At 39.5% G+C, this 18129-nt stretch overlaps 1 protein-coding gene across 15 annotated transcripts in view; it reads left to right on the forward strand.

Annotated features, from left to right (window-relative positions):
* The window catches only part of CHRM3 (cholinergic receptor muscarinic 3), a 479705-nt gene that overhangs the window by 168119 nt on the left and 293457 nt on the right, over positions 1-18129 (forward strand). The window contains exon 3 of one of the 15 annotated variants that reach the window (XM_078077758.1): positions 11850-12053. The exons of the other annotated variants lie outside the window; for them this stretch is intronic. The gene's annotated coding sequence lies outside the window, so the exon portion shown is untranslated. The remainder of the gene's footprint in view (positions 1-11849; positions 12054-18129) is intronic. 15 annotated transcript variants of the gene reach the window in all.

Consider the following 18129-nt stretch of genomic DNA (forward strand, 5'->3'; position numbering starts at 1 on the left):
AGCCAAAGTTTGAACTTAGGTTGTCTGATTCCAAAGCCTGAGCATCGGTTCTGTGTGTCTGTCCACTTTGCTATTCTGAAAAGAAATTAGGAGAAATATTTTCATACTTTCAACTCTATACAGAGCAGAGGAAAATAAGTTCCACAAATGATTTGTAATATCTTTCTGTCCTTCTTCATCTCTGCCGTAATGTTGTGATGATAATATGAAAGAATACATATAAATGAAAACATATCACTGCCCGACATTTGTAGGACTTTTTAGCCTAACTACTTTGCAAGCAGATGCCATTTAAATAACTAAATCTTTGAATTTCTCATAAGAGAGCACAGGGAAGCTAAATTGTGAGCTGAGTGAAACCGTTTGTTGTGCTACAAGCGTGGGATTCTATTGGGCAATACAAATTTTGCCAGTGTGGTAACCTTTATGACTTCTTCCTCTGTGCTCTCACGACCCTGAAAATGTCAAATTGAAGAGGATTTAGACTGCACCTTCAGCTTAGAGAATTAGCAGACTGACTTCGCTAAAAATACTTATTTTTATTCTATATTATTGTCTCATTAAAAAAAAAAGGGACCATCTCTGTGTAAGATAAGTCTGTGGTACGTACCTTTTGAGTATTTGAGTTATTTTACCACAAATTCAATTTTCTACCTGTAGCAACATTGTTGCATGGAGCGGTAAATCTCCCGCCTGAGAGTCTATGCACAGTGTGGTTTTGGTCACCAGCCACGTGCTCCTGACTCTCACTTTCCCTGGAGAGTGAAGGTGTCCTGGGCTCTGGAATGGTACATCTTGCATTTTATTTTATTGCACACCGCCTCTTGTGTGCTGCAGGTATCTCAAACACACCACCTCTCAAACTAAACATGCTTTTCTTCCCATCCTCTCAAAGTTCTCTCTCCAATGCCGTCCTAGTCCATGGCGCCATTCTCCGTCACCTGAGTTACTGAAACAGCACCATAGCCTTCACTAAAGCCCCTTAACTAAGTCGCTCCCCTCTAGAATCTATTCTCTACACAGTGACTAACGGGAACTTTCCAAAGTTACATGGGTCTTTCTAATAGGATCAAGCTGTGCGTTCACTCAGAACTCTTGAGTGTCTTCCATGGGGATCAAGTACAGTGGCTTTTATTTAATTTGCAAGACTTCTTCAGATACTGTCCCCGGTGAGCTCTCAAGAGTCACCATAAGTCACTCTCTCTTTCTCTGCTGCCCTTCCACCAAGCTGCATGTCTCTGGCCTTCTCTGATGATGAGAGCTCACTCATACCCATGCCTTCACTCAAGCTGACTGACTAGGCTAGCTGACATCTCCCCTGTCACCCATTCAGTGAGTCTCTGCTCCCTCTGGACCATGTGACTATCCCATACTTCTACTCACCACACTTTAGTTCATAGTTTAGTGTCTGTTATCCTTGGAAGAGTGAAATTTTAGGAGGGCAGGTCTCATGCATGAGTGAACCATATGGAAAGCAAGTATGTTAATACTATTTGTAGTATTTTGTATTAAATATGCATATGTATTTGTTTATAGCTTAACTGTATATGATTCATTGAGTTTATAAAACATGGAAATAGTCAAATATATCTTGAGTCTCAAAAATGCTTATATTTACTAAGTGCTTACTAAATGTTAGGCACAAGAAAGAATGCATTTGTCCAAAAAATATTTAGTAAATGCCTCTGCTATGTCTGGAACTGTGCTAAATATAGAAGGTATAAGGCACAGTGTGTGTCTTCAAAGTTTAGGACAATTTAGTTGAGAAGATAGGACACAGACACAAAGAACTATGGTAATGTAGGTCAATTTAGTATAGGGATACTAGGTCTCAGAATCTATTTTTACTGGTTAATTACTTAGCTAAAAATTACTTTGAAAGTAATTTCACTAATTTTGACTTGCTCTTCTCTCCCTTTTCTCCTCCCCTACACCCACTTTTCTGAGCAGAAGTGTAAGATTTATTCAGTTCCCTTCATTTGGCATCATGACAGTGTAAAGTCATCAGCGTAATCACCATAAGAGGACTTTGTTTTAATTTTTATCACCCAGCACATTTTTATTGTCAGAATGGTTACTAATCATTCATTTTTATTTACTCTAGCTGGGGAAGTTTTGCAAAAAATCTTGTGACTATTTAGAAAGAAAAAAAAATGTTTTAAATTATGGGTTGTCTCCTAGCCTGCTTCCCAGTGAACACACCATAGACTCAAACCTTATGACTCCCTTAGATGAGGAAGCCTTGACTAAGAGACAAGATCCGCTTCTCCCCTTGCCAATGGCCTCCTGGCCCCAGAGCCCCCTTACCTCTTCCCAGACCATGCTCAGCACCAGAACGTCAGAACCAAGCTGATTTTTCTTAGGTTTGATTGGAATAACCCTCTGGATGGCTGAGATGGAAGACACAAAAACACAGATGATTAGTGTCTATTTCAAATTCTTGGGCTCTTAAGATTTTTTTTAAACAACCATTATTCAATAGTTTTTTAAAGCTGGATTGAAATATTTTAGTAGTTGTTTAAGAGCATATATAAGAAGAGTGAGGGTAAGAGTAAACACGAAATAGTCTTAAGAAATGCTATGATATAAACTAAATTTTGGGGAGCTGTTGAGAGTGGCTAAAACCTTGTGTTGAGAAGAGAGTCAGGGAGGTCTGGGTTTAGAAGATTCTCATTACTGTTCAGATTTAGTCTCCACAAAGTGCCAAGTGTGACGACATCTTCTCTCCCCAGCTCAGGATGCATTCCTCATAATTCGTTTAACGTACCAGTTGGAAAAGCATCTGTTGGTTGCATGGGCATCGTGTTGACCAGCAGTATGTAAATTGTCTTCCCTGATACTCTAGAAGCTCATTTAGACCTGGAATTCATGATTCAGATATTGGTATTATAACTCTGAGGTCAAATTATTTTGTGAATATGTGCACTTGATTCTGGTTGGAATAATTCAAATAGGCCTATGACTTACAGCGGTAAGAGGCAAGAGTTCTTCATGAAAGCAACAAAATAAAACTTGAAAATGACATATAAACGAGTGTTTGGAGATACAGTGAACATATATAAATCTATACATACTTTCAGACATGTGTCTATAAGCAGATGTCTAAAAACCTTGATACTAAAAGGATAATAATCTGGACATTTCATTTGAGTAAAAAGTGTTGTCCTTCCTCTCTTGCGATTATCCAGTTGTGTTATCTGAGAGAAAAAAATTGTGTCTGGGATCTTTGTGAGAGTCAACCAGCTCGTCAGGGAAGAAGGTTACTTCATTTGGTGATAGTAGAGAGATATTTGAAGCTGAGGTCAATAGGCAAAGATTTTGAGTGGTATATCTAACATTAGAAGGATTGGGATGATGACAGCAAGATAAGATGTGATGCATTCATGGAATGGGACACTGGTAACCTTTTGTAGTTCAGAGGTGTGTAGGAGAAACACCTTGCTTGATCATTTTGTCATCTAAAGCCCCCGTATCAGCCTTTCCTGAGACAGAAATGTTCAAGGGTAAACACTGAGATGAATGGGTCCAGTGTAGCCTGCATCTGATGATCACAATTTAAGGTGGCTGTAAATACTTGGCAGGCAGATCCCTACTTTCTTTCTCAGGCTGAATGTTATAAAAGCCAGTGGAGAGTTGTAGTTCCCTAAGTCCTTGTACTTGAAGAGACAGAATGGGAATTCTAAATGGCCATATCAAGATTAACATAGTCTATAAACTGCGGTCACCATCTTATATCAAACATTGCACAGCATGCAAAAGAACTTGAGGTTCATGGGGCACTTAGTATTGCCCCAGCACTTTGCCTCCACTCTAAAAAAGTTTTTCCTCTACGAAGTCGGTTTTATTTGTCATTCCCATTTTAGAGATGGGAATATTAAGCCCCATGACATAATCTTGCTAGGGGAACTCAGCTAATCAATCATGATGCAAATCCTGATCTGATGGGTCAGCGTTCCATCTACCCGCCATGCTGTCTCTCTGAAGGAATAATTTCTATCTACCCTGCTCTGTCCCAGGAAGCAGACAGCCCCAGAGACCTCTGATGTCCATGAATTGATGTTTAAATTCTTCATAAAACAGTATCTGAGGCCAAGGCGAGTCAGAACTGATGGAAAGTTACATAGGTTTTTTTGTTGCTGTCTCTTAGTGGATTTTAGCTCTGGAATTACACCAAAGCCTATTAATATATAACTGTGGCCCATGCAGCCATAAAGGTCTTTTTGTGAAAACTGCAGAGGTGAGCTTGGACTGCAGTCTATTTTTTGCAGCCTGGAAGTTTCTCAAAGCAAATGTCAGGGCTTTAGATACTCATGAATCAAAACACAGACAGAAATAAAATTTTAGATACCTCTTAGACCCGAAACTAAAGGCTAAAAAATAATCCCCTCCCCATTCTTCAATGTCTCAAGGAGATTATTCTTAAATTCACCATTAATTTATTTATAAATTATTCAGGTGTTCTTTGAGAAACATTTCAGTTCTTTTCATTATATATTTTGAGATGTTATAAAGCAGATATGTCGCATGCTTCCTTTTTATTTCTGTGTGCAGATTATAACTTTGGCACTCAAGAAAAAAATGTGCTAGGAGGCTTCTTAAATTTTTGGAGTAAGTTAAAATTATTTCCTTGCACTTTCTGAGATATGTAATGAGCTCCAGCCAGTTCTAGGATTGGTACTGAAAGTTTGGGGTGCTGGTTTATTGCCTCTTGCTCTTTCTAGGTTCTCTCTGGGAGAGATGAAGAGCAAAAGGAGGGTTGACGCTTCACTTTTATTTAGGACGGATAGTGGCATCTCCTAACCCAGGTCTTTCTGGTAAAGTTGGATTTGAAAATATGACTAATGGATAAATCTGGGACTCCTACTACTCACTTCTCAAGGCTCTACCTTTCCAGGCTTATAGAGAAAGCTGGGTGCGTGTCCCCTTGTCTGAGCCAGGGGAGGATTGACCTCAGCTCTACCTCACACATTCTGTCACAGGTTGACCAGAGTCAGCTTGGGGTAACCCTCCCGGCCTCCCTCTGGCAGGCAGGCCTTCAACCTTACCCACAGGTGTTGAACGGAGCAACCATTAGGTCCTGGTTGCTTCCTGCAGTGCTGTGACCCTCGCCACAGATAGACAGTCACATGCTTTCGGTTCCCACTTGAGCGGAGAGCTCAGCCTTCTATCCTATAAATAACACGCCCCAGAGAGGCCAGTCTCTTACCAGGTTACTGTAGCTCCTTTCCTTTTGGTGGAAAATATGGTGGGAAGGGAGATAGAAGGAAGATTTCCTCCTCCTACTTCACCCCACCCCCAAACACACAAACCAGAAGGGACTTTTCTTCTCATCAAGAAATTCCGTCATTTACAGGCCAAGTTGGGACATGGACAAGCAGAGGCTGGCTCACACAGTCAGTGCCCCGGGGAATTTTAAGCCAGCTATGCAATTAAAATAGTGAGGGTGGCAAAACTGTTTAAATTACCTACAGACACTAGTCTTTATTTTATTTTTCTGTTTATCTGCCTGTCTCTCTGTCCTACACTGCCTTCCTTTCTCCATTTCTCCAACCCCTAAACAGCAACCAAGTCATTTTTCTGGGGCTTAATTCAGGAATTATAACCACAGTTACAAAAGTGTGTTTTGGCAAAGAGAAACATTTTCTCAGATTCATTTATAAAGAAACTTTCTCTTGTGCTAAGCAACAAAAGAAGCTTCATATTGACTTAAGTTGTACATATCTGATTAGCCAATGTAGCTTTCTCACACGTGCTAAGTATACTTTTATTAGACCAGTAAACAAGCTTGTGCATTCTATTTTCCTACTTTTTTATTTTCCTATTTTTACAGAAGTACAAAGGTTTCTTGAACTTTGGTTTTTGAACATTCTATTAGACCCATAGATGAGCTACACATCTCTGCTCTCTTAATGCAAACCATGTAGCATATTTTTAATTCTATGTGAATACTGCATAAAAACTTTGGAATACATTATGCCATTTTCTAATTTTAAACAAACTTGATTTAAGCATGTATGCAGATTGGTTCATTTGCTAGTTAGAATACCATTCCTGCAGCTCTCAGGGAGTAGATGAGCCTGGGGACAATTTTATGAAACTCTAATCTGGAACATCCATCTGCCTTCCCACTGTCCAGTTGACACTGCTCTTTGGAGATGAAGCCCTGTGTCTGGAAGTATCTCTCTATCATATGGAAGTATTTGTATGATTGTTAACCAAATATTTGTCTCTAGAATTCACAGACCTCCAAGAGGTGGCCTAGTGCATGGCAAATGAGAGAAGCTCAACAAGCAATTTTTGACTGAGTCAGTGATCATCTATTCGATGTGTGACTATAATCAAGCCCCCACTAAGAAAGTTCAGTTGTTCTTTTCATTTTCCATTTTCAGATGTTGTATTGCAGTGCTTGAGCAGACAATCATCTTTCTTTTGTGAACAAAAGATGATGTTGAAAATCAAAAGGAAAATAAAAGGAAGGGCACTGAGCCCAACGTTGAAAAAAAAAATGTATATATATATATATATATATATATATATATATATATATATATTCAGCGTTCTTGTGTCCTAGTGTCCTGTTCTGTGACAGAGGAACCAGAATATCAGCAGTTCTGGATGCACAAGCTGGGAGAAGTGCTGCCTATAACAACATTTTACCAAAAAAAAAAAAAAAAATACAGGCTTTAACTGTGTAAAGAAGTGGAATGCATATATTCACATGTATATGGTAGTTCATAAATGCTCAGATAACTTTGTAGACAAGGAAGTGGGTTTATAAAGCCATCTTAGACCTTTAGGTGTTAATGAAAACGCAAAACTGTTACCTTAATGAGTTATTGAAACGTCATTATAAGAGAATCAAACAATGTATTAACTTATGAATAGATAATCTACTGATTTCAATGAGGAACTAAATTGAATTTCTATGAAATAACTCAACTGAGTGAAAATAGCCTCCTACATTTGGAGACATCTCTCTGCCAAAGATGATTCAAGGTACCAAATGCAAGCACTGTTCATGAAAAAAAAATCATATATCAGTACATGAAAATTACATAAAACTATATTTCTGACTTTGCATCTGAAGGACTATAGAAGTCGCCATTAAATGCATGACTTTAGAAGTATGACCATTTATTTATAAATGTCACAGAATGCCTTAGTTATAAATATAAAATAATAGGATCTTTGATTTTTATGTACAATGAAAACCCACATTTTAAGCATCATTCATTTAAAAAAATCTTCTATTATTTTATATTTCTCTCTGAGGCATATTATATGTTTGTATGTAAAGGGCCTTAGACCTAAAATTGTGGACGTGATGGATCCATGAGACTCAAGGTCACCTTCATAGATCATCTAGTCTGTCTGACTCCCTTCCTCCATTCATCTCCTCAGGAAGCCAAGCAGTGGCCTTGTCCATGAGGATCTCTAGCTCAGCCAGAAATATAGTAGATACTGAATGTTTCATACTTGACCTTCATACTTTACCTTCAGTTCATTCAGTGATTTATTAAGTCAACCATTAAAAATTTTTTAAATGCCCATTATGTATCTGGGGATATCAAGACCAATAAGATATGATTCTTATCCCCAAGAACTTCACAGCTGAGCATAAAAAGGAGACCAAAGGGCAAAGAAGGCCAGTATTTCTCACCAGTATTATGATCTACATATATCACAAGATGCATTTGGGACACAAAGAAAGGGTAGCCAATTCTCCTTGAGACGGGATAAAAGCTGACTTAAAGCACTATGGTTTAACCACTTTTAATAAGATGAAACTTGATAATTAAAAAAGGGGGCTTGATAAATTTTTACAAAGTAGAGACCAAAAATTTTCCCTGTATCTATTCTAGCTTCTCTGACCCTTCCTTTAAGAAATTCTTTATATCTTACCCAAATTCTTCAGGATGCATTTTTAACTTGACGTTCCTTAGTTTCTCCAGGGAAGATAGAAAACTGCTGATCGGTATCCCTTATTTAGTAATCTGAATTTTTGGCAGGCTGAATTTGAATTGCTGGATCAAAACCAAAAAGATTAAATATAACAGGAATAAACATAAAATCCTATATTTAAATTAAAAATGTTATCATACAGATAAAAGACAAGAGAAGCAGTGACTTACATGAAAAATGAAAAGGTCTAAAGAATTCAGTTGGCCACAAACTTCAATAGAAGCCCATTGTAGGTTTGCAGCAGCTAAAATCCCAACATCAAACTACCGTTGATGGAAACTGTCTCGACATGACAGGAAGTATTATGTTCATTATCCCAGGCACCGGTCAGAGCAAACCAAAGAATAATCGGTTTGGTTCAGTGTGTCACATTTAAAATAACGGAAAACCCAAAAGCTCTGTGTGAAGAAGACATCCACACACGTATCTCTAGACTAGACCCAGCCTCCACCTTGAACGTGGGTTTCAACCAACTGCCGAGCACCACATACCACACAGTAATACATGATCTAGTGTATTACTCTTAAAACAACTCTTAATTGTTCCAACAATTCTCAATCAGTTCCCTAAAACTGAACCACTCTTCCTTCCCTGTGACAAGCTCTTTTCCTTGTAAGGCCTACACCCATTTTTGACACCCCTGCCCTAACATCCACCCATCTGGGGAAAACTTGGGGCTTATTCCTTTGAATTAAGCCTTCCCACCATGTCTTCATTAAAAATAGATGGAGTCCCTGATACGGGACATCAGTATATTCTATAGTGTCCTAGACATTTTGGTGACATGACTGTATTGAAAAGTAAAATCTCAGAAAGCTTCATTACAGTGAAGAGGTTTTGGCCTTTTTCTCTCAAAAATATAGCGAGTCTAGAAACATATGCCCTTTATAATTATTTGAGCATAAAGTGATCTACCGTGATTGACCTTAAAACGAACATTTTATTCTTCATCCATAATATACCTGCCATTTTTTTCCTCATCAGAAATTGTCAGGTTTTTTATTTTTGTTTTGATCTTCATTCTCATGCCCAAAGGCCTTGATTTCTCCTTTAGTTTCCAAAATCTGTTTGGGTGTCAGACCAAAGTAATTAATTGGATTTGCCTGATTTATTTCTTACTCTAGACCATTCCTTTAAAAATAATGATAAAGCTCAAATATTTTATTTCATTTGCCTGAGATCAATTCTATGATGGTTTAGTAGGCTATTATAATTCAGTATTGAGTTTGTACTATCTAGGAAAACTGTATTAACTTATATTAAAAAGTATAATAACTATATTAATTTCAGTAGCTTCCCCAAACTTTTCCCTGCTCCCGTTTTCAAAGACAAATGGCCAGGTTTTGATCTTTTCTCTTATTTCTGCTGATTCCTCTAAAAGCGTGTACTTATGGACCAACTAATATCAGAAGATAGCAATGTCAAACTCTTTGCCTCTTTGTAACCTCATCCAAGAGAATATACACATTTCTTCATCAGGCTCAGAATTTTACAAGTGAAAGTTCACAACCCGGAGTGATTCGAGGTAAAAGATGAATAACACTATGAAGAATCCAGTAAGGTAACATTTCTCAACAAGAGGATACAGTGTCAAACCTTCAGGGAACCACCAGGTTAAGCAGAACATCCACTGATAGAGAGCCCTTCATTTGGGCCCAAGAAGAGCACAAGTCATTAATGCATCTGACATATTACCAAAGTTGATTATAATCTTGTTCAAAAGCAACCCTTAGTACCTATAACCCTTACTTAGCAGCACTTACCATTAAGTTGTAAATAAATCTTCAGAATTGTAATTAAACCCTGATGTTCCAATCCACTCTTAAGCAAGTTTATCATTTATTGCTGTATATTACCACTTTAATTGTGTTCTTAAGGTATTTTCCATATTGCTAAAGTGTTTCCCCCTTTAAGCTGTGTTAATGATTATTCAGGCATGGAAGGTATCAGAAAGTATTGTAAAACATGGAAGCAGGTAAGCTTTCTCTCCCTTTTAATGTCTAAATTACTTTGCTAGGCACAAATTATTTCTGTATTCTGTGCTATGATACAACGATGTTATTGGTTTTAACATTTAGAAATCAGAAGTGAAGTACTTTTCAAATGACTCATTTGATTTACAAGCAAGGGAATAAAAGTACATTTCTAAAACCAGACAAACTTGATAAGCACAGTTGTACTACTTGGGAGTTTGTTGACTTTTGTTTAAGGAGACTAAAAGTGGTAGCAACAAAGCTTTTCCCCAAATGGTTGGGTTTTCTATATTTGGTGTGTATCATGAGATGCATTGGCAAAGAATACATTTTGCAAGATGTTTGTGTTTATAAGAAGCAGTGTTTGTATCTACACAGGCACATCTCTATTGTGAATATAGCAGGGGTTCTGTTGTACCTGTGAATTTATTATCGCAGAATCAACTTGTCATTGGTGTCAAAGTTCACTTAAGTTCAACATCCACTGAAGACTGCTTCAGTGTTTCAAATTTTTAAGGTGTTCTGAGAATGTACAACTTCAGATACGTTTGTGGCCGTTTCTCAGTTTGATCGAAGTCTCCCTCTTCAGTTTTTGATAGCTAGAATTCCAGTGGCGTGCAGAAAACTTCTGGAATACATGATTAAATGCAAGTCGTTATTTTGATAACTGAGACAAATATTTGTCTTAAGAAGTATTTCCTGTAACTTAAGGGATTGGCATATGCAACTGGACCTCTTCTATCTTAATCATTTACTTATATTTTTATAAAGCACAGAATCATTGGATTTATTTATGTATTTGAAAACCAAGTATTTCCAGCGTGCTTGTTCTATCATAGCATTTTCTAAACTTCTCTTTCAATTGTCCAATTCTCCAAGGCTGTAAGCATTGTAAGTTTTTGAAACAACATTTAATATTTATTCATTTGGGTGGCGGAGGTTAGAATTTTCTTTAGATAAATAAATCTAAATCTACTTTAACCATTTCAGTATAAGATGGCCAAATTAGCACCTGTGTTGTTGAAAATTGAATTGTGTACCCGGGGAAGTATGTTCTGATATCAACATCAATGCTTAAGTTTAGTCCTGTTTTTCTATTTGGTATTTCCTTAATTTTAGAGTTGTTTTTTAGAATACTGCAAGTCTTTACAAGTAGCCCCATGATTTTGAATACTAGGTTATACCAGTCTTTCTTGCTATATGTGATGCATGTTATATTTAGGAGACAGAACCTGGCCTAAAGCATTCAGTGTCTTTATACTCAGAATCAGTGTTAGTGTTAGTTCATTCTTCTTAGTTTTAATCGGAGAAGAAAAAAATGCACTTTAAAGTATATTTGACCTGGCTGGATTCGCAAAAGTCAAAGTTTAAAACATTTTATGTTGACTGTTTCTTCCACCTCTTTAGTTTCACTATACCATTTGAAGTCGCATAGAAATAAATCAATGTAGGGGCGCCTGGGTGGCTCAGTCGGTGAAGGGTCTGCCTTCAGCTCAGGTCATGGTCCCGGGATCCTGGGATCAAGCCCTGCATCGGGCTCCCTGCTCCGCGGGAAGCCTGCTTCTCCCTCTCCCACTCCCCCTGCTTCTGCTCCCTCTCTCGCTGTGTCTCTTTCTGTGAAATAAGTAAATAAAATCTTTAAAAAAGAAAAAGAAAGAAAGAAATCAATGTGGAGCTAACTCCTCTAAGACTACCTTCTTCTCCATTCTTTTCTTCTTTCTTTAAATCCAGTAATTTTCCATCTCTGACTCTTTACATGAAAAGCATTCGCAGCTCCTGGGACATTTCAGCTGTTGACACTTTAGGAACTTCCAACTCTGTGTAGGTGTTTTGAAGTCAATTTGAAACCTGGAGGTGGAAGAGAAGCCATATGTCCCTAAAAGGTGTTTTTTTTTTTTTTTTTTTTGAGTGAAGGAATTGCTGCCAGTATGAGAGACAGTCAGCAGCTCGTACGTAAGGAAAGTCGCTAAGAGAACCGAAGCCGAACGTCTATTGTTTAAAAAAGTCTTAGCAAGAATAACAAACCATTGTTTTACTACTTGGAGAATATGACACATGAAAAAAGAGCTACATAACTATGCTGTTTCTTCTTGATGGACAAAAATTGTATTATCAAAGGTAGGTAGGGGTATCACCTGATACATTTTATTTTTTTAAAGATTTAATTTATTTATTTACGTATTTGAGAGAAAGATAGCACACAAGCAGGGGTGGGGATAGAAGGAGAGAGGGAGAAGCAGACTCCCCACTGAGCAGGGAGCCCGATGTGGGACTCGATCCCAGGACCCTGGGATCAATACCGGAGCCGAGGGCAGACACTTAAGGGACTGAGCCACCCAGGTGCCCCTCACCTGATAAATTTTAATTTCAATTAGTAAATTGATTAATTGTAAATCAGAGGATGGATCTGGCTCTAATCATCACATCTTGAGAAGAACCCTTTCTTGCAGTAGGGCACGCTGCGCTGTTCTAGAATGTGAAACACTTTCTGAAGAAACAGATGTAATCTCTGTTGATGATTTTTAGAAAGATTAAAATTTAATGGATAAAGGACCCCAAAATGGCTTGTTCTTTGACTGTCTGCACATATATACAAATGCTTTGTAAGTGCATAAGTGCTCCAAAAGTAACCAGAATTTTTTTTTCACAAGATTTAGAACAGAGAACGCCAAAGAAGCTTCATTTTTCTCTGTGCATCTTGAGAGGGAGTGAGGGATAATCCAAGAACAAGAACCTTCCATGAAGAAATGTGCAATTTTTCAATTTTCCAAATAGCTCACAGTTTAAACGGAGGAGTCAAAACAAAAAAAATAAGATAAACACAACCAAGTAAATAAAATTAAACCAAAAGACTTCATGGATGAAAATTCAACTATAATTCACTTTGGCTTATGTTTTTTGGGATTATTCCTCGTTTTACATCATCAAAATGCATTTTGGGACATTTCTGTTGCGCAGGGCCCTGGAGACACAAGGAGGTATAGAGTGTATGTTCTCTACCCTTCATTGATTCCAGTGTTTTGCTTTTTTGTGTTACAGAAAAATAATTGCACAATTATTTTTGTTTCACTGGTTTTTTCAAGAGGGTAATTTATTTGTGAAAGGTAAAATGGTATACAGTAAAAATATTGTCAGTAGCTAACCTGCAGGGGAGGCTAAGAGGTCTCGTCCAAGGTACAAAGTGCAACCACTGTAAAAACAGTGGTCTCTAAAGTTACTGATCTCTTGGGGGGGTTTTGTCATTTTTTAATGAAATGACTGAAATTCATTTTCTGATCGTAATTTGTTTCTAGTTGATACCTTTTGATTTGTCTCCTTTCATATCCAATGAAAATCAGGACAAATGATTGCAATGCTGATTTGTGTTTATTCTTCCAACTTTCCCTTTACCTCACTTGAAGCAGAGAGCTATGCTTTCATATTTTCTTACCTCACATTTGATTTTTGTATTTTTTTAAAGAATTTATTTATTTAACTTACTTATTTACCTATTTATTGATTTAGAGCGCACAAGCAGGGGGACGGGCAGATGGAGAAAGAGAGGGAGAGAGAGAATCTCAAGCAGACTCTGCACTTAGCATAGAGCCCGATGTGGGGCTCGATCTCATGACCCTGAGATCATGACCTGAGCTGAAATCAAGAGTCAGATGCTTAACCAGCTGAGCCACTCAGGTGCCCCTATATATTTTTTTTCAATGAGTAGCATCTCCTGTCTTCTATAAAAGCCTAAACTGATTGATGGGGTTTTTACTACTGTGAGTCCTGGGGGGAGGGGGAAGGGCAATGGGAAGAGAGCAAAAATGATTTGTCAGAGCCTTCCCTTCCCCGAAAATACAACTCTGATCATTGGGATCTCTGAGAATAGGGGTCCCTTGTGTAATTTAGTGGCAATGCCTGGGGACACAGCAAGACTTTAGAGGATGTTCTAGCAAGAGGCTGGGCTTATCCAGTTCTTAATTGTAAAATCAATTCTTCATCATAGTGCAGAGCCAGGGACTCCGAAGGCAAAAGCCAGTGTGGACACTTGACACGACCCGCTAGGGTGGGCAAGGGGCTCCTCATGCTTTGGTTCTATGTAAGAACCTTTGCAAGGCCTGGTCAGTATTGAGATTGTTATGGTTGTGTTATTGTTACTGCTAAGATTTCCCTGCCAGCCCAGCAGAACAGAGGCTTCAAGCTGGATCTTTGTTGATTCAAAGAAAAAATAGGAAGCGTGTATTCCTTGGCTTCTTTGCATCTTGAATGTGCCCTGAGATGCATCCATATCTGATACCTTTATGTTCTCGTGAAACCGGTATGGTGAAAGGCTGCTGACCTAGTGCGCGAGAGTGATTCTCAGCCTTTGTCTCTGATCTGTCTTTGGATCGCACTTTTGTCTCAGTATAATCCAAGACCTACCTCTGTTTTGGTTGAAGTGGCATTAAACCCTGTTGCTTTATCCATGCCCCCCAAATTTAAAGGTGGGGTTGCTTGATTAAAGGTTCCTGATTAAGGATAAGGCACAACTGTGATTCAAGAGCAGAGTCACAGATGAATCAGGGCAAGATTGGTACCTTCTGACTTGTTTGCGGGAGCAGCGACAAAGGTTTCAATTTTTTAAACTTTCATTTGGTTTCCTGATTTGGAATGTACACAAACTGCTCTGAACTAATTTTTCTCCTTTACACACTAAAGTGCTTCTTGCCTTTCCCCCTCTCCTTTCTCTCTTTTTCCAAAATTGAGAGTGTGGGCTCTGATTGTGGGTTAACTGTGCTCCTCCCCCCAGCCCCAGCCCCACGCCACCATCTTGGTCTACACAGAGGCCAAGCATGAGCCCCCTCAACCTCCCACGATGGAGGCCACCGGAAATTTTACTTAGCCCCTTATCTTGTTTTTGGCTCTTCTGTCATCTGTTCCCAGCTGCTCCCTCCTCTTGTGACATCTCTTTGGGAATCTTTTTGCTTCTCTGTGTTTTCAACCCCTCTCTTGTAGCCCCCTTCCACAGACTGTACTCAACCTTTATTTTGAAAAGAGATCCGCACCCCCTCCCCTAGTCCTGCATTCCATTATAGGCATTGCTCCATTCCACAGCTGCTGATCACCAGCAAACTTCTTCAAAGGTGGGAGGGATTTTACTTTCACTTCTTGGTCTCCCATGCTCAGCCCTCCTACCGGCAGCCAATATGACTTCTCTTCCTAGAGGCAGCATGACCATCCATCCCATCACCAAATCCCCTGAATACTCCACAAGCTCCTCTCAGTTGTCTTCAACAGCGACACCTTGCACACACCTCTCCTCCTCCTGCAGCTTCCACTACTTCTCATCCTTCGTCAGTCTCTTTTGCAGGCTCCTGGTGGCTTTTCTTTTCCTTTCTTGGACTCTTAAATATGAATAATGTTGCAAAGGTTACTCCCTGATCCCCTACTTTTCCGATGTCATATCCATGGGCTTTGCATCCTTTCTCTTGGCTATAACTTCTACCCATTTGATGATGACACCCAAAGCTTACTTCCTACCCCTACCTCCCACCAAGGTAGTGTAAAACCCAACAATGCATAGTTTATGCCCACTAGGCTACTCCTCAGACATAACATGCACAGGGAAGAACTGGGTTTTTCCTTGAAACCTCTATTTTAATGTATGTGCCTTCTTTTGTTAAAAGCAGTGCCATCCCCACCACCAAAACCAGAAACCTCTAAGTCTTCTCTGAATGCTCCCTTCGCCCCCACATCCAATTTAAAACTAAGTCACATTGAGTTTAACTCTCAAATAATGTCTACTGCCTTTCCCTTCATCTCTGTTGGCACTGTCACTCCCTGTGGTCAGGCCAACAACAACTGTACCGTGACTCTATCAGGAGCTATTTCAATGGTTGGTCTCCATTGGCCACCCACGTCCCAGTCCATTCTCTGCCTGTCATCTGGAATCATGCCCTAGACAGCTGACCTCCCTGTAGGCTCCTCTGCTTGAGCTAAATCAATGGGAGGCCCTGGAGGAAGGCGAAGGACGTGAGGAGAGAGGTTGGTCCCCATGGTTCTGGCTTTGGTTGCCTTCCTCTGGGGAGGCCCTACTTCCAACCCCAGTTCTCTCCAGCCTCCAGTAACACCATTCCTCCTGTCCTTTCTTCTTCAGGCTGGTAACAGGTTTTCATTGTTACTGGCCCCTGGGTGCCTCACCCTTACTTTGTGGTTCCTTACCTCTGCAAATAGCCCCTTCTTTAAAGTATCTTCAGTTAAACCCTTTGAGTGTGCCAGTGGGTTTCCTACTAGGACTCCAGTTGATGCACCTTTTAACTGGTCTCTGTCTTTAGCTCTGGTCTTCTCCCATCCCCCCTCCACATTCTTATGCAGAATGAAACTTTATTTTTTTTTAGATATTTATTTATCTGAGACAGAGAGAGGGGGGGAGAGAATTCCAGGCAGACTCCCCACTGAGCATAGACCCTGACATGGGACCCCATCCCACAACCCTGAGAACATGACCTGAGCCAAAACCAAGAGTCAGATGCCTAACCAACTGAGCCACCCAGGCTCCCCCAGAATGAACTTTTAAATGTAAATCTGTCATCCATCTACTTAAAATCCTGCCAGGACTTCCTTCAGTCCAAGAATGAGGAGGACAGCTTCTATGGCAGCGTCCTCCATGATCAGCTGCCTCTCCAGCCTTCCTCTACCCTTCTTGGTACCCTACTTTGCAGGGCAGAGCTGGCTAAGTCTAAGCTTATCAACCTGGATCGGTAGGAAAAGCCCTACACTTGAGCTCTGAGGACTCTGGACTCTGGCCAAGCTCTGTTTGCCCCGCTCCCATGCCTCTCCCAGGGGTGTTGCCACCATGTGAACTGATAGGTAATTTTTTAGATTGTGTCACTTAGGTTAATATCCCAAAAAGCAAACAGAAACAAGAAAGATGACTGTTTTTCCTAATGGATGGCTTGTCTCCTCACAATGTGTTTAGTTGGAAATAAGGCACGTTTTATTTTTCATGGAGACATGAAGGATGAAATGATGGGTTACTACGCTTGGGAACTCAAGACAGAGGTAGTTTCCCATATAGACAGTGACCTCTGAACATATTGAAGGAGCATTTTCCCACATTGTACAAAGTATATTTGAGATTTTTAAACCATTGATTTAAAGGATGTGGGCTGGGGGAGGGGGAGGAGAGCAATTTTAAAGCCCAGTGATAGGAGGCTGGACTCCTCTTTCTCATCTGAAATATTACCTTTAAGAACCCAATAGAGAGGATTATGTCATTCCTTAAGTGGATCTTCATATTGCAGGAGGGCTAATTATTAATTATCCTAAGGGAGTGAATCCCGTGCTGGAACAGCTTTCCCTCATCCTCCGCTCTCAAATCTTTTGTTTTCCTCAGTTAATTTGCGGAAGTCTGTGCTGTTTGGTGATTGATGGGAGACCTTCAAGAGGCCTGGAATGTGAGTCGTGGTGACATGACCGATGGCAATGTGGGGTTGTTTCCTGATCCATAAAACAAGCAGATAATCTTTGTGACCTGACTGATCTTCTGTGATGGAAGTGGTTTTTAAACTGTGTTTTCTTAAAGGAAATATCAATATGGATGAAAATCTGGCAGAGCTTATTGAGTAATAAAGTGGGAAGGAATGGGAGTGGGGTTAGAGCCAGATGAAGGGCATGCATTTTAGAGGAACATCTGGGCCTATCCTAGTTTGATAGATCCTAAGACCAATTAGAAAAAAGATGGTGGGCTCATGGATACCAACTATGTTGAACAAATTAATTAAATTAGCTGAACGTCAGCTTTACTTCTAAAACAAGGGGTAAGATAGCCCACCCCATGTATTTATTGTGATGATGAAATAAATGGACAACCTCTAAAGCATTGAACACAGTGCAAAGCATGAGTGCTCAATAAATGGAGAAACGGTGGTTCCTGCTCTCTTTCTGTGGCTGCTCTCAGGGATGTTATTTAGACATTTTTACACTTTTTAATGTAGTCTGTTGCTATGCTTTTTATGTAAATCCAGTCGCTCTGTTTTCGTTCTTTGTTGTGCAATAACTGTTTTCCACCATGTTAGTTCAGCAGGCCAAAGCTCCCCAGGTGGCATCCTTCTTTCTTCTCATAAAACTTTTAATATATAAATGCCCACGATGCTAATGAGTTGGTCCTGTTTTTTTTTTTCAAACTGTTTTGAGTGAGAGGACTCACTTCAGACTTTAAGATTATGATTTTATAATA

Source organism: Halichoerus grypus, chromosome 7 (genome assembly GCF_964656455.1).
Source record: "Halichoerus grypus chromosome 7, mHalGry1.hap1.1, whole genome shotgun sequence".
In the NCBI taxonomy this organism is placed as follows: Eukaryota; Metazoa; Chordata; class Mammalia; order Carnivora; family Phocidae; genus Halichoerus; species Halichoerus grypus.